The sequence below is a fragment of the Chiloscyllium plagiosum genome, unplaced genomic scaffold (genome assembly GCF_037043375.1).
Source record: "Chiloscyllium plagiosum isolate Xiang-an unplaced genomic scaffold, Cpla_swu_hap1 HiC_scaffold_46, whole genome shotgun sequence".
NCBI classification, from domain to species: Eukaryota; Metazoa; Chordata; class Chondrichthyes; order Orectolobiformes; family Hemiscylliidae; genus Chiloscyllium; species Chiloscyllium plagiosum.
The window spans coordinates 23,652,066-23,678,024 of record NW_028270184.1 but is presented as its reverse complement, the minus strand read 5'-3'; the positions used below and the strand labels follow the sequence as shown (position 1 = coordinate 23,678,024).

Below are 25,959 nucleotides of genomic sequence, written 5' to 3'. Positions count from 1 at the left end.
TGAACATATGTTTATTACACAAACAACCATATGTTTATGACAAATTGAGTATAGCTTTATGTACAACTGAAGACAGGTAGTAATAAGGAATAATTAATAACAAACAGGTTTATTGTAAAATTGAACAAATTGCAGAGTATGGAGTACAGGAGTTGGAATGCCTTGTTGCAGGTGTACAAGAGCTCTTTGAAGAAGTAACAAAGAGGATTGATGAGGACAGAGCAGTAGATGTGATCTATATGGACTTCAGTAAGGCTTTGACAAGGTTCCCCATGGGAGACTGAGTGCAAGGTTAGATCTCATGGAATATAGGAAGAACTAGCCATTTGGATACAGAACTGGCTCAAAGGTAGAAGACAGAGAGTGGTGGAGGAGAGTTGTTTTTCAGACTGGAGGCCTGTGACCACTGGAGTGCCACAAGGATCCTCTGCTTTTTGTCATTTACATAAATGATTTGGATGTGAGCATAAGAGGTACAGTTAGTAAGCTTGCAAATGACACCAAAATTGAAGGTGCAGTGGACAGCGAAGAGGGTTACCTCAGATTACAACAGGATCTGGACCAGATGGGCTAATGGGCTGAGAAGTGGCAGATGGAATTTAATTCGGACAAATGCGAGGTGCTACATTTTGGGAAAGCAAATCTTAGCAGGACTTGTATACTTAATGGTAAGGTCCCAGGGAGTGTTGCTGAACAAGGAGACCTTGGAGTGCAGGTTCATAGCTCCTTGAAAGTGGAGTCGCAGGTAGATAGGATAGTGAAGAAGGCGTTTGGTATGCTTTCCTATATTGGTCAGAGTATTGAGTATAGGAGTTGGGAGGTCATGTTGCAGCTGTGCAGGATTAGGCCACTGTTGGAATATTGCATGCAATTCTAGTCTCCTTCCTATTGGAAAGATGTTGTGAAACTTGAAAGGGTTAAGAAAAGATTTACAAGGATGTTGCCTGGGTTGGAGGATTTGAGCAATAGGGAGAAACTGAACAGGCTCCGGCTGTTTTCCTTGGAACGTCGGAGGCTGAGGGGTGACCTTATAGAGGTTTACAAAATTATGAGGGGCATGGATAGGGTAAATAGGCAAAGTCTTTTCCCTGGGGTCGGGGAGTCCAGAACTAGAGGGCATAGGTTTAGGATGAGAGGGGAAAGATATAAAAGAGACCTAAGGGGCAACTATTTCACGCAGAGGGTGGTAGGTGTATGGAATGAGCTGCCAGAGGAAGTGATGGAGGATAGTACAATTGCAACGTTTAAGAGGCATTTGGATAGGTATAATGAATAGGAAGATTTTGGAGGGATATGGGCCGGGTGCTGGTAGGTGGGACGAGATTGGGTTGGGATATCTGCTCGGCATGGACGGGTTGGACTGAAGGGTCTGTTTCCATGCTGTACATCTCTATGACTCTATGACATGAGTGAGGTCACATTTGGAATACTGTACACAGTTCTAGTCGCTCTACTATAGAAAGTAACTATTAAACTAGAAAGAGGGCAGAAAGGATTTACTAGGATGTTACCTGGACTGGAAGGTTTGAGCTACAAGAAGAGATGAGATAGGATGGGACATTTTCCCTGGAGTTTAGGAGATTCAGGGGTGACCTTATACAGAACTATAAAATCATGAGAGGCGTAGATAAGGTAGGTAGCCAGCAGCTTTTCCCCAAGGGAGTCTAAAACTCTGGGGCATATGTTTAAGGTGAGAGGGGAGAGATACAAAAGGGCAGAGAGAGGCAGTTTTCTTCACACTGAGGATGGTGAGTGTCTGGAATGGGCTGCCAGAGGTGGTGGAAGTGAGTACAATTTTATCATTTAAGAAACATTTAGACAGGTGTATGGATGGGTTAGATATGGGGGTACATGGACCAAACACAGGCAAAAGGGACTAGTTTAACGGTGAAAACTGGACAGCATGGGCACGCTGGCCGAAATGGCTGTTTCTATGATGGCGATCTCTCGGACTCTTTTATAAAAGCTTCACAATCACCGCTCCATCTCCCTGTGCTCGATGGTGAATATCACCCACACACCAACACACACCAGCTGCTACTGAAAGTTTCTATAGAATACTCCACATCGTTCCCATTCTATTTCGGAATTCCAGAAATTGTTTTTCTTGAGCCAATGTAATATCTCATGTGTTTCACTTGATGGAGGTGAGAGAAATACACCTCTCAGTAATATCAAGTCCAAATAGTTGGCAATTTCTTGATCCTTTGATCATACAAATACTCGGACACCAGCCCTGCATTCTCTCAGTGATCGGAGCTGCTTCTTTCCATCTGAACTGAACTGATTCCTCCATAATCTAAGAAAGAAATTAATGATTAATAACCAACCAATTAATAAAGTTAAAATGACAGAATCATTCATAATTTTCCAATTGAAACACCCATTTTGAAATCAAACTGTGAGCAGCTACACAGTAACAAATGGGTGTAAGTGGTGGGGGAAAGAGAATCTAATGAGCTGCTGCACACACAGACAGTGCTGTAAGAAACTAAGGTGTTAATATTTGGGGAATTATGTAAATTGAGGATGTAGTTGGACTGGGGGAAATCACATTGGACTTGTAATGCAGTGACCTAGAGTACAAATGCCAGCAACTGGCTGAATTTTATCTCAAATAATTAATCCATCTGGAATTGAAAGTTAGTTTCATAGTCACCATTTTCATAGAACCTAATCAGTGATTGCTGTAAATACACATCTGCTTCACTCATGTCCATCACCAAAGGGAATCTGGGAATCTTACCTGGTCTAGCCCAGAGGTATTTTCAGAGGACATTAAATAGTTCTGACTGATATACAATGTGTGGTTAAAGATGTATGTTTCAGATATGAATATGGAATGAAAATGGGATGGATATCTGGTTTCAACTTTGGCACTGAAGTTTACAACACACGTAATTAACACGGTAATGACTCCTTCCTAACGACTGGTATCAAGACAGATATGGGCAAGGATTTTTATTTTGCTGATTTTACATCACTTCACACTGAAATGTTGATTGCACTTTGAACACCATCTCAAAGAAGTGCTTCAAATGGCAAGGATGGAGAATAGATTCCGACTGGGGAGCATCAGATTCTCAGTAGCAACACAAGGGACCCAATTCGTTAATTTGTGAGGACATTGTCAACCAGACTAGACCTGAAACTCGCGCAAAGGGAACCAATAAGAGATAACAACTTGTTTCAACTTAATGAGATGGGAATCGCGGAGGCCATGGGACTCAGCAGGAGAAAGAGCATCCACCAGAGGGTAGTAGTGAGAAGTGACTGAGGAAAATTCTGGAAGTTGAATCACTAGAACAGGGAAGGAGATTGCTGAGTATTCAGTGTCAAAGAACAGCTGGATTAACTCCTGGAAAGGGAGGGTGAACAGCAGTGTGTGTGATTAAGGTGGGAACTAACAATCAACAACTTTAAGGCAGAGCAAAGAGTGTCTTTCAGCAAGGTGACGGTCCTCCAGGAGTAGTTGATGTTTGTCTCGTTGTGCGTCCCGGGGAACAGACTGTAGAGCACGGAGTCTTGCGTCATGGAGCTGCTCAGGATAAACCTTGACAAAGGCCACTGCATCTTTCTCCAGACTTCCTTTGCAAAGACAAATTCCAGAAGGAGATGTGTGACAGTCTCTCTCCCCCCCACAACCCCTTAGAGAGTAGCATGCTGAGGCGAAGAGAGTCCGGGTGTGAGAGAGGCAGAGAGAGAGAGACAGACAGACAGAGAGAGAGACAGAAAAAGAGAAAAAAAAGAGAGAAGAGGATTCAACGACAGGAGCAGGGCTGTCTAGTTGCCTCTTTGCAGTGCCTTGGTGAGACTACACCTGAAGTCATGTGTATAGTTTTTGTCCCTTATCTAAGGAAGGACATTCATGCATAGAAGGAATACAACAAAGGTTTCCCAGACTGACTCGTGGGATAGCAGGACTGATGAATGAAGAGAGACTGGATCAGTTAGGACTATTTTCACTGTAGGTTAGAATAATATGGGGCACCTTTTAGAAACCTACAAAATTCTAACAGGAAAGGTCAGGGTAAACACAGGAAGGATGTTCCCAAGGTCCAGAACCAAGGGTCAATGTCTAAGGATCTCGGGTAGGCTATTTCGAGCTGAGCTGAGGATAAATTTCTTCACTCAGGTTGAGGTGAGTCTGTGAAATTCCCTGTCAGAGAGAGTGCTTGTTGGCTAAAACACTGAATGGTTGGAAAGAAAAAGTTAAATATTGTTCTCAAAAGAACAGAAATTTCTGGTGAAACTCAGCAGGTTTACACATAGAGAAACAGAGTCAGCTGTGAAGAAGGATCACTGGACTCGAAACATTAACTTTACTTTCTCTCCACAGATGCTGTCAGGCTTGTTGAGTTTCTTCAGCAAATTTGGCTTTTGTTTCAGGTTTCTACTATCTGTATTTCTTTGCTTTAGTATGTCATGTTGTGGCTGTACAGGCCATTGCTTTGGCCACTTTTGAAATGCTGCATGCAGCTCTGGGCTTCTCGCTATAGGAATGATGTTGTGAAAGTTGAAATGGTTCAGAAAGGATTTACAAGGATGTTGCTGGGGTTGGAGGGTTTGATCTAGAGGGAGAGGCTGAATAGGCTGGGGCTGTTACCCTTGAAGCGTGGGAGGCTGAGGGGTGACCTTATTGAGGTTTATAAAACAATGAGGGGCATGGGTAGGTCAAATAGACAAGATGTTTTCCCCAGGGTTGGGGGAGACCAAAACTAGGGGCATAGGGTTAAGTTGAGGGGGCAAGATTTAAAAGGGTCCTAAGGGGCAACTTTTTCACACAGAGGGATGGTATGAGATTGGAGTGAGCTGCCAGAGGAAGTGGTGGAAGCTGGTACAATTACAGCATATAAAAGGCATCTGGATGGGTTTATGAATGCAAAGGGTTGAGGGGGATTAGGGCCAAATGCTGTCAAATAGAGTCTGTGATGATGTTGCTCCTTTAACAAGGTTCTGTTGTACTTGGTTTTCTTCCCCCCCAGAGAGATCGTAAAAGACACAGGTTCCAAAAGGTTTGGGTTTCGAAGGGTTTTACGGCCAGTTTGATTTTCGCTACAGATACTGCCTCCAGCAAAAAGTTTTATTTTTAAAAGAATTTGTGCAATGAAAGGGGAATGGTCACTTCCGCCAGCTCAGCTTTTCTCTGGTTTGATTTGGTTTTTGGACGTCTGGCTATTCACTGAAAGCAGGCAGGTAGTGTTTTGAGGCTGCTGATCCAAGAAACAGTTACGTGAAAGAAGCAGGTTCGTGCTGATCCTCTCTGTCTGACACCTCTCTCCTGTAAGACCCTGTGTTTGATGCTACCTTTTGTGCCACGAGGTATTTATGGGGATTGTTGCAAGTATAGGGAACAAAGGGTAAAGTCTGTTTGGTTTTTGGATAGGTGAGGTTATTCTGCATTCGGTTCTCTTTTGCTTCTATTGCATTGGGTAATCTTGCAAATAAATTCGTTTTTGTTTAAAACGAAGTGGTTTGACCAATGGCACCTCTCCTGGAATATCCACTTTACACCTTCTTAAAACAACGAGCAAAGTTAGGGTCTAGGCTACTTTCTTGAAATGTTTTGAGGGGGTCTGGCCTGGTCCATAACAAGTCAGAGACATGTACAGCACAGAAACAGATCCTTTGGTCCAACTCGTCCATGCTGACCAGATATCCGAACCTAATCCAAAAATCATTCAACACCAGGTTATAGTCCAACAGGTTTAATTGGAAGCACTAGCTTTTGGAGCACTGCTCCTTCATCAGGTGGTTGTCCGGAGCAGTGCTCCGAAAGCTAGTGCTTCCAATTAAACCTGTTGGACTATAACCTGGTGTTGAGTGATTTTTAACTTTGTATACCCCAGTCCAACACTGGCAGCTCCACATCCTAACCTAATCTAGTTCTATTTGCCAGCGCTTGTCCCATTTCCTTCCTATTCTTGTACCCACCCAGATGCCTTTTAAACGTCATAATTGTACCAGCCTCCACCATTTCTCTGGCAGCTCATTCTGCATGAAGAGGTTGCCCCTGAGGTCCCTTTTCAATGTTTCCCCTCTCACCCTCAACCTATGCCCTCTAGTTCTGGACTCCCCCATCCCAGAGAAAGACCTTGTCTATTTACCCTAACCATGGGACTCATTATTTTATAAACCTCTATAAGGTCACCCCTCAACCTCCAACGCTCCAGAGAAAACAGAGTTTATTCAGCCTCTCCGTACAGCTCAAAGCCTCCAACACTGACAATAACTTTGTAAATCTTTTCTGAACCCTTCCAAGTTTCACAACATCCTTCCTCTAGGAGAGAGACCAGAATTGCACAGAATATTCCAAAAGTGGCCTAACCAATGTCATGTACAGCTTCAACATGACCTCCCAACTCCTAGACTCAGTCCTCTGACCAATAAAGCAAAGCATACCAAATGCCTTCTTCACTATCCTATCTACCTGTGACTCCACTTGCAAGGAACTATGAACCTGCACTTCAAAGTCTCTTTGTTCAGCACAGTCCCCAGGACCTTCCCATTAAGTGTATAAGTCATGCCCTGATTTGCTTTTCCAAAATGTAGCACCTCACATTTATCTAAATTAAACTCCATCTGAACTAGATGGGGTATCTGTTCAGCATGGACAGTTAGACAAAATAACCTGTTTCCGTGCTGAACATCTCTATAACGCCAGGCAGATAAAGTTCTTAAGGGTTAAAGGGGTCAAGGATATCAGGGAGAACACAGGAACAGGGTTCAAAGTTGGATAATCATCCATGGTATATATAATGATAGATCAGGGTTTATGGGCTGAATGGCCTGCTGCTGCTCTGATTTTCTATGTTCCGGTGAATTAATATGTTAAGCACCCCTGAAGAACTTGCTGTGGACATGACTTAAGGAAATTATTGTTTACAATACAATGGAAATGTTTAATGTTTTAACATATGCACTCACTGAATCAGCTCCAAATTCTTGCAGTTGATGATGAAGTTTCTCATTTTCGGAATGCAATCATCTGTGAATTTATTTCCATCCAGGTATAGCATTGACAATGATTCGCTCTGACTAAATGCCATCCTCAGGTCTTCAATGCAAGCAAATGTCAGATTGTTATCCTGCAAACTAAAGATTGATAATTACAAATCAGTTTTCAATACAGCTCGAAAAGATAAAAGAAATTCCACTGAGAAGGAAGAGCAATAATTGGATCAGCATAACAAAGTGAGAAAGCTTTTGAACCATCAGCCTCCTTTTCATTTTATTTGACTCAGTAATGACGAACTAATAATCAATTAACTTTAATGCTTTTAGTCTTTAACACTATTATTCCTTAATTGAAAGACATTACTCTTAATTTTGAAAAGAAAATGCGTACCTACAACCTCACAGAATCAAACAGGGTACAGTGCAGGAGGAGGTGATTCGAGGCTCCGAATGAGCAATTCACTTCCTGCCACTCTGTATCCCGTATCCCTGTGCACTGGGCCTTTCCAGACCAAAGTTTAATTCCTTTTTGAACACTTCAGTTGAACCGGCCTCTGCCATGATGTCAGTCAGGCACAACATTCCAACCTTAACCAGTCACTGTGCAGAAAAGATTATCTCACATTGTTCTTGCTTCTTTTGGCAATTTCTTGAATTTTTGTGCTGATATACTTGATCATTTCATGGCAGTGAACAGTTTATTGTTACCGACTCTTTCCACTGTCATTATCATTTTTAATACTTCATTCAAATTACATCACAGCTTCCTTTCCTTAATGGAGACAGATCCAATGTTTGCAATCTATCTTCGGACCTTGTGTTCATGATCCATGAAATCCTTTTCATGAGACATTTCTTCCTTTCTCCGATGCCCTGCATCTCTCCTCGAGCATTGTAACAACGTGGGATGTAAACACATCAGCTGAGGCCAAATTGTATTAATTGAACAAAAAAATTAACTTTTTTACTTTCGTCTCTGAATCTTAACAACTCTTTTTGTTGAGAATCTGAAAATTGTGCTTCTCTAGTTGGAAGAAGTGTGGTTTAAACTGGCTCCTGAATGAATGGCTTAACTGTAACTTTAAAATAATGCTCTTTCCTTGATCTTTTAGCTAACGACCCTGTCCCATCATTCAGCATTTTAAACATCTCCATTGGTTACCATGTGACCATAATTTCCACAAAAAGATTCTGATTCAATTTCTCCCTAATATCTTCCTGTTGAAATTTGATTGCATCTAATATATACTTGTTGTGCAGAACAGAACAGAATACTCCAGGTGCAGTCTAGCAAGATTGAATAATGTGGTGCTGGAAAAGCATAGCCGGTCAGGCAGCATCCGAGAAGCAGGAAAATCGACATTTCGAACATAAACCCTTCATCAGGAGTCCTAATGAAGGGTTTATGTTCAAAGCATCGATTCTCCTGCTCTTCGGATGCTGCCTGACTGGCTGTGCTTTTCCAGCACCACACTCTTGACTCTGATCTCCAGCATCTGCAGTCCTCACCTTCCCCTATATTTTCAACAGTGGTCATGCCAAAGATACAGCAAATTCCCAACTTGCCACAAATCATTGCACATAAAATTTGGGGTTAATGTTGGGAAGATTACCTACTCCAATCGCTTTGTTTTGCATTCCGAATGCACCAATGATGCAGACAAAATGTTGACTCCTGTATCTCCAATGTTATTGTCATTCAGCCTAACAGCCAAGGAAAAAAAAACAATCAAGGGGTGGGAAATCTCTCCGATTAACATAACATAAACTTCACCTTACAGAAACTCCATCCAATTGTTTCTCATTGACACACTGAGGCATGGGCAGATAGAACAGTGTGCAGTATTAGAAAACAGATTGAAATCTTACATAACTATTCTCACTGAATTAGTTGGTGACCAGTGAACACATATTTCAAACAATAGATTAATTGTTTGGTGAAAAGTGAGAGGTGTACAGTTCTTATCATATATTTTACTCAGTAAATTGCTGTTACTCATTCACTGACTGAAAGGCTATTGACAGTACAACCCAGCACAACTCTGAAAAGAGGAATTTGATATATACCTGAAGGAGAAAACATGTGATAGCTTTGAGGGAAGAGGAGGAGAATAGGATGAAGTGTGTAGGCCATTTAAGGAGCCAGTGCAGACATAATTGGCCAGATGGCCTTATTATGTACTACCCATTTTATGACCTGGAAATAGAATATATATTTTAACCCAAAACTGGACACATGTGATTCAGGGAGAGCTTGCCAATTGGATACAAAATTGGCTTATCAGCAGGAGACAATGTGGAGGGTTGTTTTTCAGACTTGGAAGCCTGTCACCACTGATGTTCCACGGGGATCGGTTCTGGCTTGTGTTTTGTTTGTCACTTATAGAAACGATTTGGATGAAAATACAGAAGGCATGGTTAGTAAGTTTGCAAATGATATCAAAATTGGTGGCATAGTAAAGAAGAGGATTTTCTAAGGGATTTTGACAAAATGGGTCAATGGGTTGAGAAATGGCAGATGGAGTTCAATCTAGATAAATGCATTTTGATGCAACAAACTTGGGGAGAGGTTAATCAGTTAATGGGAGGGCTTTGGACAGTGTTGTACAACAGAGGGAGCTAAGGATTCAGGTACATAATTCTTTGAAGTTTGCATTGGTGAGGCCTCTTCTGGAATACTGTGTCCAGTTATAGTCACTTAGGTAAAAGAAGAATATTGTTAAGGTGGAGAAGGTTCAGAAAAGGTTTACCAGGAAGCTTTGATATGGAAGGTTTGAGTTATAAGGAGAGGCTGGATAGACTGGGATTTTTTCCCACTGGAGCATAAGAGGTTGAGAGGTGACCTCAGAGGGTTATAAAATCATCAGCGGTATAAAAAGGCTTAATGGTAGGTGTCTTTTCCCGAGGATGAGGGATTTCAAGACTAGGGGCACATTTTTAAGGTGAGAGGACACAGAGTTAAAAAAGTCACAAGAAGAAATTTTTTTAAACTCAGAGGGTAGTTCCTGAGGAAGTGGTGGATATGGGTGCAATTAGTGGCAGATGGAGTTTAATTCAGATAAATGCGAGTTGCTGCATTTTGGGAAAGCAAATCTTAGCAAGACTTATACACTTAATGGTAAGGTCCTAGGGAGTGTTGCTGAACAAAGAGACCTTGGAGTGCAGGTTCATAGCTCCTTGAAAATGGAGTCGCAGGTAGATGGGATAGTAAAGAAGGCGTTTGGTATGCTTTCCTTTATTGGTCAGAGTATTGAGTACAGGAGTTGGGAGGTCATGTTGCGGCCAGACATTGGTTAGGCCACTGTTGGAATATTGTGTGCAATTCTGGTCTCCTTTTCTATTGGAAAGATGTTGTGAAACTTGAAAGGGTTCAGAAAAGATTTACAAAGATGTTGCCAGGGCTGGAGGATTTGAGCTATATGGAGAAGCTGAACAGGCTGGGCTGTTTTCCCTGGAGCATCGGAGGCTGTGGGATGACCTTATAAAGGTTTACAAAATTATGAGGGGCATGGATAGGCTAAATAGACAAAGTCTTTTCCCTGGGGTTGAGTAGTCCAGAACTAGAGGGCATAGGTTTAGGGTGAGAACGGAAAGATATAAAAGAGACCTAAGGGGCAACTTTTTCACACAGAGGGTGGTAAGTGTATGGAATGAGCTGCCAGAGGATGTGGTGGAGGCTGGTACAATTGCAACATTTAAGAGGCATTTGGATGAGTATATGAATAGGAAGGGTTTGGAGGGATATGGGCTGGGTGCTGGCAGGTGGAACTAGATTGGGTTGGGATATCTGGTTGGCGTGGACAGGTTGGATCGAAGGGTCTGTTTCCATGCTGTACATCTCTATGACTCTAAAAGATATTTCGATAAATACATGAGAAGGAAAGGTTTGGAGGGATATGGGCCTGGAGCAGGCAGGTGGGACTAGTTGAGTTGGGATTACGTTCAGCATGGACTGGTTGGACCAAAGGGTCTGTTTCCATGTTATTTGTCTCTATGACAAGTTGAACGCAAGACAAAAAATTGATTGTCTTATATCCAATTTTTTAAAACATTTGTGCAATTATATTCCATTGAACTCATCCATATGTAATCCAGCAAAGAGTAAAAGCAATGGTTAATTGTGAGGCATTATTGCCCTGCTTGGATAACACAACAAAGAAAAAGACTTATAGACATCAATCAATCAATAAATTCCTGCTTCTCTGATGTATTTAACAATACACAAGCCACGTTTTCAGTTCCAAGCAGAATGGATAATTGTTCATCCCAACAGTCATGTAAAATATGTGGTGATGAACTGCCCAATCTCCCTGCTGCTGAGGTGAATGGTGAATTTTGTGCTACCACAAAGGGCAGATCATGCCTCCTGTAAATCACAGACTGTTGAACCTCTATTTCAAACCCACCCTGACCCTCACCTGTAACAGTTTCAGATACATGAATGGCAGCCTTGCTGTGTTAGCAACGTATTCTGCATTGAACTAGGTACAGCATTCACTTACTATTTATCTAGTGAATAGTTGGGTCAAATACAATATCAGATTAGCTTTGGTTTGTAAAAGTAAACTACAAAGGATGATATTCATCTCTGTAATGGCACACAATTGGTGACAGAGGTTGGGTTCAACAGTTTGATTTGCCACCTGATCTCCATTGCTATTCTCTGTCAGTGAACTGTGTTCAGTCACACACCAGGTCTGTTCATTTAATTGAGGGCCTCTTAGGATTAGTGTTCAAACCTTCGCCAACTTTTCGTTTAATTTATTATTTTATCAATTTTGATTTGTAGCTGTGAACTGCAATGAGCTGGAAATGATCTTTGGATTGTGAACAGCAACTTGTGTTTCAACAAAACAAACAAACAAGCTGCTGTTTGTTCGTGAGGTGGGGCCTCACAGGTAATGGCAGGTTAGCTCTTGATCAATAGGATCCTGTAGATGTTTCAGCACAGTGGGAGAGCAGCACATTGAACCAGATAAGAAATGTTTGGGAATTGATCAGGCCAGTACCTGGGAATTGTTGTGAACAAGCCTGGGATAGAACATAAAATCAAAAGAACTGTGGATACTGGACATAAGAAACAAAAACAAAAATTGAGGGAAAAGCGCAGCAGGTCTGGCAGCATCTGTGGATAGATATATTTCGGTCCAATGAGCTTTCCTCAGAACAGCAATTTCCATTTGTTTTTGGGAGAGAACGAGATGGTCAAACATAGGCATAGATCACAGTTTAAGTTGGTTTTTGGGACTGTGCTTTTGAGAGAATGAACTTAGCTATTGACGTTACAGCATGAAGATTTAAATGCTCCCTGCCTAACCTTCCACTTTATTTCAGAATTTCAGTTCTCAGAGTGAATTCAAAGATGGCACAGATCGATATCTTCAGAAAATTAACAAAGAAACCATTAAATATACATTGAGAGTAAGATATGAAAACCACTTAATCTGGCCAGTTTTGTTACTTTATTTTAATTATCCCTTCACTGTGTTTATTTGTCTGTCTGTCTGTCTTTTGTGTGAATTGCCCTGAAAACAAGGTTATTGGTTTCAAACTTCGTTGTTTAAGTTTGATGTGCTAAAGTTCCTATATTGGTAATAAATTGCTTTTTTTGTTGTTGTTTCAGTTATTAACCTACCGTCTAGGTTTCATTATCAACAGAGTCTGCGATTGGTTATAAAGTCTGGTTAGGAATTGCTGAGGTTAAAATCTTTGAAGATTTTAATTTTACTCTGTTGTGAACACAGAGGTACAATGATTTGGCTCGGTTCTTTGTTTCCTTGTCATAGCACTAGTTAAAGACTCTGCCAGACTCCTTGTGGCTTTGAATGTCTCAGTGTAAGACCAACCAAGTTAGCCTGGTGCTTTTTTTTGTTATAGTTAGAGCACTCAGTATCAACGTCAATGCGGTAGTAGCGTTAAAAATAAATAAAAAGCATGGAAAACTCCTTGATTCTCAGGAAAAAAAACGAATAGTAATTGTGATTCAGCTACTATAGTGACAAGTGGCTCAACAGTTAGCATTGTTTCCTCACAGCACCAGGGATCTGGGTTTGATTCCATCCCTGGGTGACTGTCTGTGTGGAGTTTGCACATTCGCCCAGTGTCTGCGGGGGTTGCCTCTGGGTACTCCGATTTCCTCCCACAGTCAACTATGTGCAGGTTAGATGGACTGATCATGCTAAATTGCCCATAGTTTCCAGGGATGTGCAGACTAGATGGGTTATAGAGTCATAGAGATGTACAACAAGGAAACAGACCCTTTGGTCCAACTCGTCCATGCCGACCAGATATCCTTAATTAATCTAATCACATTTGCCAGCATTTGGCCCATATCCCTCTAAATGATTCCTATTCATAAACCCTCCGGATGCCTTTTTAATGTTGTAATTGCACCAGCCTCCACCACTTCCTCTGGCAGCTCATTCCATACCCACACCATCCTCTTTCTGAAGAAGTTGCCCCTTAAGTACCTTTTAAATCTTTCCCCTCTCACTCCCAGATCCCAAGGAAAAGACCTTGCCTATTTGCCCTAAACATGTTCCTCATGACTTTATAAACTCTATATATAAGGTCACCCTCAGCCTTCAATGCTCCAGGGAAAACAGTCCCAGTCCACGGGACTGGGACTGTTGTGGGCGGCACGGTGGCACAGTGGTTAGCACTGCTGCCTCACAGCGCCAGAGACCTGGGTTCAATTCCCGCCTCAGGCGACTGACTGTCTGGAGTTTGCACGTTCTCCCCGTGTCTGCGTGGGTTTCCTCCGGGTGCTCCGGTTTCATCCCACCATCCAAAGATGTGCAGGGTTAGGTGAATTGGCCATACTAAATTGCCCGTAGTGTTAGGTAAGGGGTAAATGTAGGTGTATGGGTGGGTTTCGCTTCGGCGGGTCGGTGTGGACTTGTTGGGCCGAAGGGCCTGTTTCCACACTGTAATCTAATCTAATCTAATCTAATCTAATCCATTCAGCCTCTCCCTATAGGTCAAATGCTCCAACCCTGGCAACATCCTTCTAAATCTTTTCTGTAGCCTTTCATGTCCCTTGGGAAATGCAGGGATAGGGGAGGGGTCTGGATGGGATGCACTTCAGAGGGTTGTTGCACACTAGATGATCCAAATGACCGTTTTCTGCTCTGTCGAGATTCTATGATCCTATGAAATTTATATCAGGTGGAATTTATAAGAGAAAATCAATGGGTCATTGCAGACATGTTATCTAATTTCACCCGGATCAATACATACCTTAGAACTTTGCACTTGTGGATTGCAGGGGCCAATCGTTTGATCCCCTCCTCCTGAATATAACATTTCTCCACCTTCAACTCCATCACTGACTCACTAAGTTGTACAACATGAGACATTACAAAACAGTCCATTGGGTTCAATCTCAGTGCATTCTTTGGATTGGAGTCCCCAAAGTTCAAACGTTCCACAGATCCAATGGTCTTCTGAACTAAAGCTCTATTCTGAGACTCCGACAAATAATGGAATGTGTTCAGCAGTTTCCTCTTTCCAGTGACTCTGTCCATGTTTTTGATTTCTGCCTGAAAATTGGCCTGCAGCCAGTCTATCACCTGACAGGTCGTGTGATGAGACAGCGGACCCAGGAATGGTTCCAGATTTCGGGATGAAGTGGGTGTTGAAAGACCAACTAAAAATCGAATAAAAATCTCAAACCGACCATCATCCTTCTTAAAAGCACAGTGAAGCATTTCCACCACGTTCTGATGCTTTGGACTCAAATACTGAGCCAGGGCGGCCAAGAATTCCTGGATGGTAAGGTGGAGAAATGTGTACACAATGTTTTTAGCTGTGTCATCCCTTTCCAAGATCTCCATCATGAATCCTGAAATGAATTTGCTGGACTCCAGCTGATGCTGAATGAAGTGATTCTCATTAAAAACAATTCTCCTTTTCGAAACTCCCTGGTAAGCCAACTCCCCAAGTCACTGTAAAACCATTCGCTGGTCCTCAACATCTCACTTGTGGTTGTCCAAGAGATTGGAAAGGTAGATGGAGAAAAGTTGAGTGATAGTTTTGGGAAGAGGTTGCTTGCACTTCAGCTGTGTAAAGAGCGGGCCTAAGGTTGAGCAAATGATCCAGCAATATGAAGGGTTGTAGCACATGGTGTACAGGATCTCATTCTCCTCGATGTGTTTGAAGACATTGGTAGCGAGTTGCTCACTGCCAAAAAACTTTCTGAAAAATTCTTTTCTTTCATCAGCAAGAAAGCCCAGGATCTCAGCCCAAAGGTTGACATTGGCCTTTTCCAATGAGTCAAGGGCAGTCGGCCGGCTGGTAACCAGCACAGAACATCCTCTGAGCAGCTGTTGCTGTACCAGGGAGTGCACCATTTCAAAAACTTCACATCTGCAGTCAGGCGCAACACAGTGATTCGCAGAGATATCACCAGCCACGCGGCCAGTGAAATCAATCTGGTGTTTGTACTCATCTAATCCATCAAAAACCAAGAGAAGATATTCAGGTTTCATCCAGATATCTTCAATTATCTTTTCTAAATAAGGGTACTGATCCAATACGATTTCAGTCAGAGAAACGGCTCTGTTGATGGCATTAAGATTTCGAAATGTGAAATGTAGAACAAATTGGAACTGAGGATAGATGTTTCCTGCTGCCCATTCATGGACCATCCTCTGCACCATTGGTGTCTTACCAATGCCAGCCACTCCGCTAACCACCGTGGTGCCAGACAGGCTAGAGTGGCCAAAACTGCTCCTGAATAATTGATCAATCCGGATTTTTTCAAGTTCGTTGGTGACGTACTTCCGCTGCCATTCTTCATGTTCCCTGCCTCTGGAAAGGAGCTCATGTTCCACTAGTCTCCGTTCACGCAGAGTGGAAATAATGATAAGCTCTGTATATCGATCAGTGAGGGAAATGGTCGTTATTTTGCTGTCTCCTTTGATGGTGTGTTTGACCACATGCTCGGTTTGGTGGAGGAGGTGTTGCTTGTGTTGATCTTGTATACCTTTCATGACCATGATCAAAATTATGTTGGCATTGTTCTTATTTGTTAATTAACTACATTAAAACAATTAACGAGAAGCAAGGAGGAGTTTGAGTTGGGTAGCAATACAAAATATGTGAGTCGAATCCAAATTTTACTACGCTGTGCTAGAAATTAATCTTATCGAATAAATATTGAATTAAATTAAATATAAATCAGGGAGAATCAGATGGATTATAGTAGATTTTACATTATAACAGACAAGCCCCTCCACTCTATCGTCATCTCCATTTGAGGAGAATTTACCATTGGAACATCTGAGAAGCCAAATGTTATCACATTGTTCACTTATTATTATTTACTGTATTCATTTTTGTTTTGTCTGTTGTCCCCAGTGGAGATAGTATCAGAGTGTTTATAAGATTGATGTCTGCTTCAATCTCAGACAATTTATACCTAATGTAAACATATGGCCCACTGGCTGAATAGGGACTGTGCATAATACTCACTTTTTCAATGCTTAATGTTGGGAACAGGATGACAAACCAGTGATACAATTAAATGTGCTATGTGAACCATAATTATAAAATAACACTGTCGATGTATAAGGATCACATTGGGATCTTCCACCAATTTTATCAACTCATTGTCCATTTCAGTGCGAAAGCTGAAGCCTCTCATTGTACAGTCTAAGATTGTATGTGAATGGACTCCCTGTCTATTCTGAATCTTCATGTGAATCTACCTATACCCAGCTTGACCCCATATTTGATTTCATGTTTTAACAATCTCCGAGACATAGATGAAGCAAATCTTATCTCGAAATGAGCCTAAATATGTTTCCAAGTCAACTAATTGCCTGGCCAGACAATTGAGTACAGTCTTTGACACAGCCACTCTACGTCAGTAAGATTTCAGTCCAAAGATGTGCAGGTCAGGTGAATTGGCCATGCTAAATTGCCCGTCGTGTTAGGTAACAGGGGTAAATGACGGGGTATGGGTGGGTTGCGCTTCGGCGGGGCGGTGTGGACTTGTTGGGCCGAAGGGCCTGTTTCCACACTGTAAGTAATCTAATCTAATCTAATCTAACCTAATCTAATTTCAGCAAATATGGGCTCTTCACAAATCCAATGTTTCAGCACTGTGTGTAGAAATGTGTTTCTGGGATATGTGACTTATTGAAAAACAATTCCTTATCTAGTCCTGGTTGATCAATTAGGTCAAGCTAATATCATTGTAGCCCTATTTGTGCCTTCATTCAATGCCCAAACAACATGTGTGCAATCTGATACATGTTGAACTCTAGTACATATGCAGTCGGTAGAAATATGACACTTGGATGTTTAAAGATTCTGTTTCTATACGTGACCCATATCCTCACCTTCTTTAGGTCAATGTGCGTTTCAAGTCATTGCCCAGGGTTGAGCCGACATATGAATCAAGACCTTCTTCAACCAATACATACATATCAGTTCAGTCTATCCACACTATGGGACCACACTCTAACTTCTGTATTCATCAGATCTGACTTCATCAGTAACTAGTCTAGAACCAATTGTGATCCTATAAACGACATAATCTTTACTCAGTCTGATATGTATTTGATTTAAGCTTTAACTAGGTCTGGAGCTCTATGTGACTCCAGCCCAATACAGACTTTGTAGATTCCGAGACTCTGGCGATATTGCGGTTTACGTTTGCAGAAAGGCACCCTTGTATTGACAGTAAAAGCAAGACTTCTTTTCAGACCCTGATGTGACTGAAGGGAAAAGAAATAATGGCCTGACAAAGTACCAGGGAAGATTTTGAAACCAACTGACTTGCAAAACTGAATGTGACTGTGGTTCAGCATCTAAAACTGGAAGGTTGGGCTCAGTCTGCTCCAGAGCAGCTGGGAAAATCAAAATGAGCATTCAGCAATTTCCAACAAAGCTCAATATCTCACATGTGGCATATAATCTGTGGCAGATGGAACACTGTCCATGCCCAAGTTCCAGTTCATTTGCTTTGTGTTGTAACTTGGATTGCATTTTATAGAAACAGTTCATGGTAATAATTTGGAGGGTTTGTTTCCTTTCAGTGATGAAATGTGAGACACAAATAAAATGTTAGAATTTGATTAATGGGGTACGTTTTTATGATTAACGATTACTTTTATTTTGACTTACCTTTGAGGTGATCTGATAGCTCTCCTTCCATCTCTCCGATGCGTGCATTATAAAGCAAGTCAAAACCTGGGAAAGATGTTTCATTTCACTAGTAGTGTGTGGCAGCCTCACCTATTAAAGAGGCAACCATGTTTGATTGCTAGAAATACTTGGACTGTACAATACCTCTGCTCTGAATTTCTTTCAGAATGAGTTTCAGTTTTGGCTTTGATTCTTGCATTTTCACCAATGTTTCCCAAAATATTCGTTCTCTGCAGCCATTGGTTTTGGTCACTGTATTCAGAAGATGTTTTGTTGCTTCCTTTCTCTGTTGATGCTCTGAAAGATTACGGATATACTGGAATAAAAGAGAAGAACAGGTAAAATAGAAAGGGAAATGGGAAAAGGGAAACAATAGATGAAGGAACGGAATGGAAGAATGAATTGATGGAGGAAATGAGGGAAAAAGAAAGATGGGAAAGAAACAAACAAAGGAAGAACAATGGAATAAACCAGAAAGAAACAAGAAAAAGAAGAAATAGAAAGGAAAACAATGAAAGAGAGAAAATGATAAACAGCAGTGTCGTAATTGTGAAAAGCTGTTACATTAAGGATGTTCGATTGGTGAAGAATATTCATCTCAGCACACTGATGAGACCTTGCCTCCACTTGTGAAGAAGAACTATGAGGGAGACATTAGTAGTAGGCAAAAACAAGGGCTGCAGATGCTGGACACCAGATTCTAGATTAGAGTGGTGCTGGAAAAGCACAGCAGTTCAGGCAGCATCCGAGAAGCAGGAAAATCGATGTTTTGGGCAAAAGCCCTTCATCAGGAATAGAGGAATCTATTGGATATGACATGAAACTTGCAGTTAACAAGTCATGTGATAAACAAAACTGGACTCTACAATATTGGAAGTGGAAGTTTTGGGGTTTGGGTTTGAATCCATAACTGAGCTGAAAATGTGTTGCTGGAACAGCGCAGCAGGTCAGGCAGCATCCAGGGAACAAGAGAATTGACGTTTCGGGCATAAGCCCTTCTTCAGGAATCCATAACAGGAATCCTGTTTGAATCCATAACACTTGAACTATGATGCGAACATGAGATCCATGTTGTCACTTTAACAGTTTGTTGTGCATTGCCTTTGATGCTAGAATCACAACACCTTCAATGAATTCCTACATTAAAAGTGGACTAGTTTCACTGCTATATCCAAAGAAACAAAAAGGAAATCCAAAACAATAGATTAGAAATTTTGTAGGAAACATTGAAAAGTTTGTAATTGCCAGGATTTTATTGCAGTAAGAATTGAAAGGATATCAACGGTCATTATGGTATTTGGGGCAATTTGGGTAACTAGTTCTGATAACATCATGAAACTCCAATAATTGAAGTCATAAATATTCTTCAGCTCACCAACAGACACAATATTAACATCACTGCAACTGCATGAAGTGTTGCCTTTTCAACGTGTGTGCTTACAAAGAACAAAGAGAATTTACAGTCCAGGAACAGGCCCTTCGGCCCTCCAAGCCTAAGCCGATGCAAATGTACTGTCTAAACCTGTCGCCCAATTCCTAGCATCTGTATCCCTCTGCTCTCCACCTACTCATGCATCTGTCCAGATGCATCTTAAATAAATCTACTGTGCCTGCCTCTACCACCTCTGCTGGCAACGTGCTCCAGACACCCACCACCCTCTGTATGAAGTACTTGCTGCGTGTATCCCTCTTAACCCTTCCACCTCTCACCTTGAAAGCGTGACCTCTTGTTATTGAATCCTTCACCCTGGGTAAAAGCTTATCTCTATCCACCCTGTCTATATCCTTTATGATTTTGTAAACCTCAATCAGACCCCCCCCCCCCTCAATCTCCTTTATTCTAATGAAAATAAACCTAACCTACTCAACCTCCCTTCATAGCTAGCACCTTTCAGACCAGACAACACCCTCGTAAACTTTCTCTGCAACCTCTCCAAAGTGTCCACATCCTTTCGATAATGTGGCAACCAGAACTGTACACAGTATTCTAAATGTGGCCGAACCAATGTCTTGTACAATTTTAACATGACTTGCCAGCTCTTATATTCAATACCCCGTCCAATGAAGGCAAGCATACTGTATGTCTTCTTGACCAGTCTATCCACCTGTGCAGCAACCTTCAGGATACAAAGGACCTGCACTCCCAGATCTCTCTGCTCATCAACCTTTCCCAAGGCTCTTCCATTCATTGTATAAATCACTCTTGAATTAGTCTCACCTAAATGCATCACCTCACATTTGGCTGGATTGAAAACCATCTGCCACTTTTCCGCCCAACTCTCCAGTCTATCTATACCCTCCTGTATTCTCTGACAGTCCCTTATGCTTTCTGCTACTCCACCAATTTTCGTGTCATCTGCAAACTTGCTGATCATACCAACAGTGCCCTCTTCCAGATCATTTATGTATATCACAAACAACAGTGGCCCCAACACTGACCACTGTGGACCACCACTGGTCACCTTTCTCCATTTCGAGAAACTCCCTTCAACTACTACTCTCTGTCTCCTGTTGCTCAACCAGTTCTTTATCCACCTAGCTAGAACACCCTGCACACCATGTGACTTCACTTTCTCCATAAGTCTACAATGGGGAACCTTATCAACTGCCTTACTAAAGTCCATGCATATGACATCAACAGCCCTTCCTTCATCTATCAACTTGGTCACTTCCTCGAAGAATTCTAATAAGTTGGTAAGGCACGATCTCCCCCGCACAAAACCATGTTGTCTATCACTGATAAGCCCATTATTTTCCAAATATAAATAGATCCTATCCCTCAGTACCTTCTCCAGCAACTTTCCCACCACCAACGCCAGGCTCACTGGTCTGTAGTTACCCGCAATATCCCTACTACCCTTCTTGTAAAGGGGGACAACATGAGCAACCTTCCAGTCCGGCACCTCACCTGTATTTAAGGATGCTACAAAGATATTTGTCAGGCCCCAGCTATTTCCTCTCTCGCCTCCCTCAGCAACCTGGGATAGATCCCATCTGGTCCTGGGGATTTGTCCACCTTAATAACCTCTAGCCTACCCAACACATCCTCCCTACTTGTGTCAGAGTGATCCACTCCAGCAAGCATATGCAAGTCCTGGGCCTCCTCCACCACCAAATCCTAACCACCTGATATCTCGAGGAAGAATGTCTCATCTTCTGCCTTGGGACCCCCCAACCACCCAGAATCAATATGGGTTTCACCATTTTCCTCATTTCCCCTTCCCCCACCTTCTCTAGATCCAACCTTCCAACTCAGCACTGCCCTCTTGAACTGTCCTACCTGTCCATTTACCTCCCACCAATCTGCTCCACCCTCCTCTCCAACCTATCACCTTCACCTTTATCTACCTATTGCATTCCCAGCTACCTTCCCCCCCCACCCCAGCCCAACCCTATCTCTCAGTCCCCTTGGGCCACCCCCCATTCCTGATGAAGAGCTTGTGCCCGAAACGTGGACTCTCCTGCTCCTCGGATACTGCCTGACCTGCTATGCTTTTCCAGCACCAGAGATTCTGCTCTCCAGCATCTGCAGTCTCACTTTCTCATCCTTAAAATTAAATTGGGCGATTTTTCTTTTTCAATTTCTTTCTGGTTAGTGCAGACATGCTGCAATGAATTGCTTTATTCTGTATCTTTATATTCCTATCGTACCAAACCCACAACCCTGATATTCAATCTACAAACAATCTGGACTTGGAAATATTCTACCCTTCATTCACTGCAGCTGTTTAATAATCCTGGATCCCAATCCTATCGAGAATTCAGCTAGATTACATCAAATCGAGTGCAATGCTTCATGAAAGCATGTCATTCCCAACTTGGCAAGAACAATTAATGACGCAATGCAAATACTCACCGAGCCACTGGGGAGGAAACTTAATGAAATGATAAATTTGCATGTTATTATATTTCACTTTGATGTCATAATCATTATCTGACTTAGCTTGATGGTTCATGTTTCTTCCACCAAGGAATAATTTGTTTTTGGAATCATGAAATGTTTCCTTCACAGCTCTGGTCTTAATTTGTAAACATTTTCCCGAAGGTTTTTTTTTACTGTGGAATAGCTGGCATGATATACTTTTATAAATGTATGTCATCTGTCCAAACATGAAAGGCTCTTCCCTTCAATATGAATTGATAAATTTTCAAGCTGTGGTCATTCTTGGTGACAGGCATATTCACTATGGCAAAACTATTTACTGTATTCATTACATGTAACTTGTTTTTGTTTTGTTTAAAAATATTTTGTAGTTGTAAGAAACCATTTTGAATGAACTCTGCGTGTTAATTTCAAGTCACATTTACCAGTTTGTTTTGTACTCTTTACAATGTGACACATGAGCACGTGGAAAATCTATATTATGATTTGACTAGAGACCAATTACCTTCACCTAAAAAGTAGACACAGTGAGTTCAAGGAACTTAGTCAGTGAAAAAAGCTGAATAATTCTCCAGCAACAAACAGCAACAGATTTTACTTAATTATATTTATGACAGTGGGTCAGAATTTATGCACCGTTTATATTCAACATCCAGAATTAACAAGAGGCAAATATGGGAACAGACTTTGATAGAGCACACTACGGAGCATATTGATTAGCAAAAGTAATTAGAACAGTGTCCAGAGATTTCTCAGCTAAACTCACTGGACATGAATAACATGGAACACGACCAAGCCAAGAAAACTTCACAAGGGGTTGTAATTCCTCACTTTCAATGATCTGGACAGGACACTTCATCAAGAGTCCCTCAACATTACCTGCCTCAGTGACATGAGTGGCACCTTACTGGTACTTGAACTTGAACTTCATAAGGTGACCTGTTTAAAACTTGACAACATATTTCTTATTTTTTTTAGATTCCCTACAGTGTGGAAACAGGCCCTTCGAAGAGTAACCTACCCAGACCCATTTCCCTCTGACTAACGCACTTAACCTCTGGGCAATTTAACATGCTCTCTGCTAGGATCTTGTTGATTGCAGAGCACACACAAGCTATTCTTCTCAGTGAAATATTCATCATGGCATTTCTTCCATCTCGCTAAAACTGTTCTGGTATCCTGACATTCTCTGACATGTGGTTTTTCATCATCACGAGAGTTCATCCACTAACCACTAAGCCATGGGGTCCCACCTCACTAATTTCTATTTTGCTCCTCAGTTCGTTATCGGTCCTTCAAGTAAACAACTTTTCATTATTTATTTTTCTTTGAAAAAAATATTGTTTCAGTATTTTCTATTTTCTGGTGCATTTTTATTTTTGTACCCCTGACCCTTACTTTTATTGTTTTTCATATCATTAATGAGATGCACAACCTTGTTACTTTTTCCTTAAATTTACCTGTTTACAACCAGCCTGACCATCCAATTGATGTTATGAGCTGGTTCCTTCAATTACATGCCCACTTCAATCATTTTACTGATTAATAATAGAATAATGGAAAAATTCTATCATATAACTTACAGCGTAATTTCCATTGCTCAATGAACCAGTTGCTGTTAATGTCAGGGCAATGCTCTCCACCAAGTCTAATATTGCATCCTCCAATCTCTCACAGTAGAATCGGGTAATCAGGGTTAACTCCCTGTCGCTGTAACTATTCAGCAATTGACTAATTCCTTTTCCATCATCGTCTGTCCGAAGAAAGTGAACAAAACATGCAATTAAAAAATCTAATGTAAAAAGTTAAAGAAATATCACACCGAAAACCTTCTACTTTCAACCATTGATACAAAATATTAATTTGCAATAAATAATTGTGCGATTTTACAGACTCTTCCTGTCTCTATGTAGCAATTTCACAAGGATTAATGGTCTCTTTCTCCTCCTACATGACAGTCAAAAACCTAAATTGTTTCAGTTCTCATTAGTTATTTCTAATCACTCTGCCCATAGCTATTACACATTTAGGGTAGCAGGCTGAACTTGAACACACTTAAGAATTCTAACCCTGCATCATTGCTGTGTTTTATTAGCATATGTTTCTACCCAGAGGTGTTATCACATAAAAATGAGTTCTTTCCCACTGTAACTTTTTTTGTTTTTTTTGTATAACGAGCAGCCACCACTAGTAAAAACTCATGTGTATCCAATTGATGATTTACAAGCGCAGCCTTTTTTGGGCAATGCAATACCAAATATAAACATGGCAGGGGACGTAGTAGGAAGAGAGGGAAGGGATAAAATTGAAATGGAGTTGGACAGGAAATAAAGCACTGTATGCCTCTGTGGTGTTCCATCCCTCTAAAGGCATTGAGATGGACATTCTGCGCCCCATCTCCAAGGACACCCAGGCTTGAATGGAACCACAGAAGGACAGATAGTTACCTCCCTCCACAGCCACACTGCCAAGACCTGTTTACAACCAGCCTGACCATCCAATTGATGTTATGAGCTGGTTCAGTAAACTGAATTTTGTGTTTCCATGTAGCAGGATCGTGAGCCTAGATGATCTCTCCTGCTGCCACAGATCATGTATGAGGGGATAAAACAACTGTTTTTGTTCATAGGTGGTCTGCCCAGTGGCCAAGCACCAAATACCATTCATCTGCAAGTTGTGCTCAGGCTATGCAGTCTCCTGAGATGCCTGCCATGCTGTTTACCATTCTGATAGCCACAGTTACTTCTCAGCCTTTCCTAAAATTGTAACATTCTATCCTGGAGTGTCTGATACTCATCAGGGAATATTGCCAGTAACACAGCTGATCTTTGAACTTTACCTTTTCCATTTCTTCCTTTCATTGAAGTACATTGTATTTGTCCCACATTTACTCCGTCCGTCATAATTTTGCATTTGTTTACCAGCTAAACAAAAGAATATGTACCGTTGTTAGACTGATAAAAATGCTGGCGGAATTTTGTTGCTGCTGATATTCAACAAATGTAAGCAAACTACATTCTAATAACAGCAAAATGATCATGTTGATATCAAAATGCAATGACACTAAAAGTATTTAACTGTATTGATTAAGATGAAGAGTCATCTAGACTCGGAACGTTAGCTTGTTCTCCCTCTGTGAATGCTATCTGACCGGCTGTGATCTCCAGCATTTGTTGTTTTCAGTTCCGATTCCAGCATCTGCAGTCATTTGTTCCCGCACCTTGATTAAGATCTCGGTGTGTTACCTTCTGGTTATATGATTGTCGTAGAGATCGACAGGACAGAAGAAGGTGATTCCGATTTATCCCCTTTTTCACACCTCTCTCAGTGACAGGTTGAGCAGATTAATATTTAACCGACACTATCAACACCCAGCACAGTCAAGGCTTCCTGTGACCCGGCATGAAACGGTCTCACTCAGTGGGAGCTTCCACATCAATCCCGAAGGATCGGGCTCGGGTTTGAGGACACACCTTGAGGGGCTGAGGCAGCGGAAGGAGCTTCCGGGGCCAGACCTGGAGGGGAGTGACGTCACAATGCCAGAGTAACGTTTTGGACAGAAGGGCTGCTGATTGGTCAGTAACGGTCAGATGACTCACTGTTCTTACCTGAAACCTCCATTCACCTTTCCCTCCCCATCAGGTTTAAGGGCAATGGGAGTCAGGCTGTTGGGGGAGCAGTACAGTCCTGGAATCGAGACTGCTATTTCTAGAATTAATTGCACATTTCATGTTCTTTAATGAGATTCTAACTCTTGGGCCATCTAGTTTACTGTAAGTTAATTTTAATAGACATTAATTTTCAATGGAATAGTTGTGAGAAGATTAAAATGGTAGTACACTGGGTAAGTTTGCTTATCATGTAGGAAGGATTCGTGAAACTTGAAACATTTCAGAAAAGATTTGCAGGAATGTTGCCAGGGTTGGAGGATTTGAGCTATAGGGAGAGGCTGAACAGGCTGGGGC

At 41.6% G+C, this 25,959-nt stretch overlaps 1 pseudogene across 1 annotated transcript; it reads right to left on the bottom strand.

The window, feature by feature from the left end:
* Positions 1–25,493, bottom strand: LOC122545759 (NACHT, LRR and PYD domains-containing protein 3-like; annotated as a pseudogene). The gene is made up of 9 exons (XR_015754537.1): positions 25,468–25,493; positions 24,834–24,918; positions 23,578–23,747; positions 18,256–18,427; positions 18,091–18,156; positions 14,197–15,943; positions 8,575–8,661; positions 6,928–7,095; positions 1–2,299 (listed from the first exon to the last, which is right to left on the bottom strand). The product of XR_015754537.1 is annotated as an NACHT, LRR and PYD domains-containing protein 3-like (transcript).
* Between the last annotated feature and the right edge of the window lie 466 nt (positions 25,494–25,959).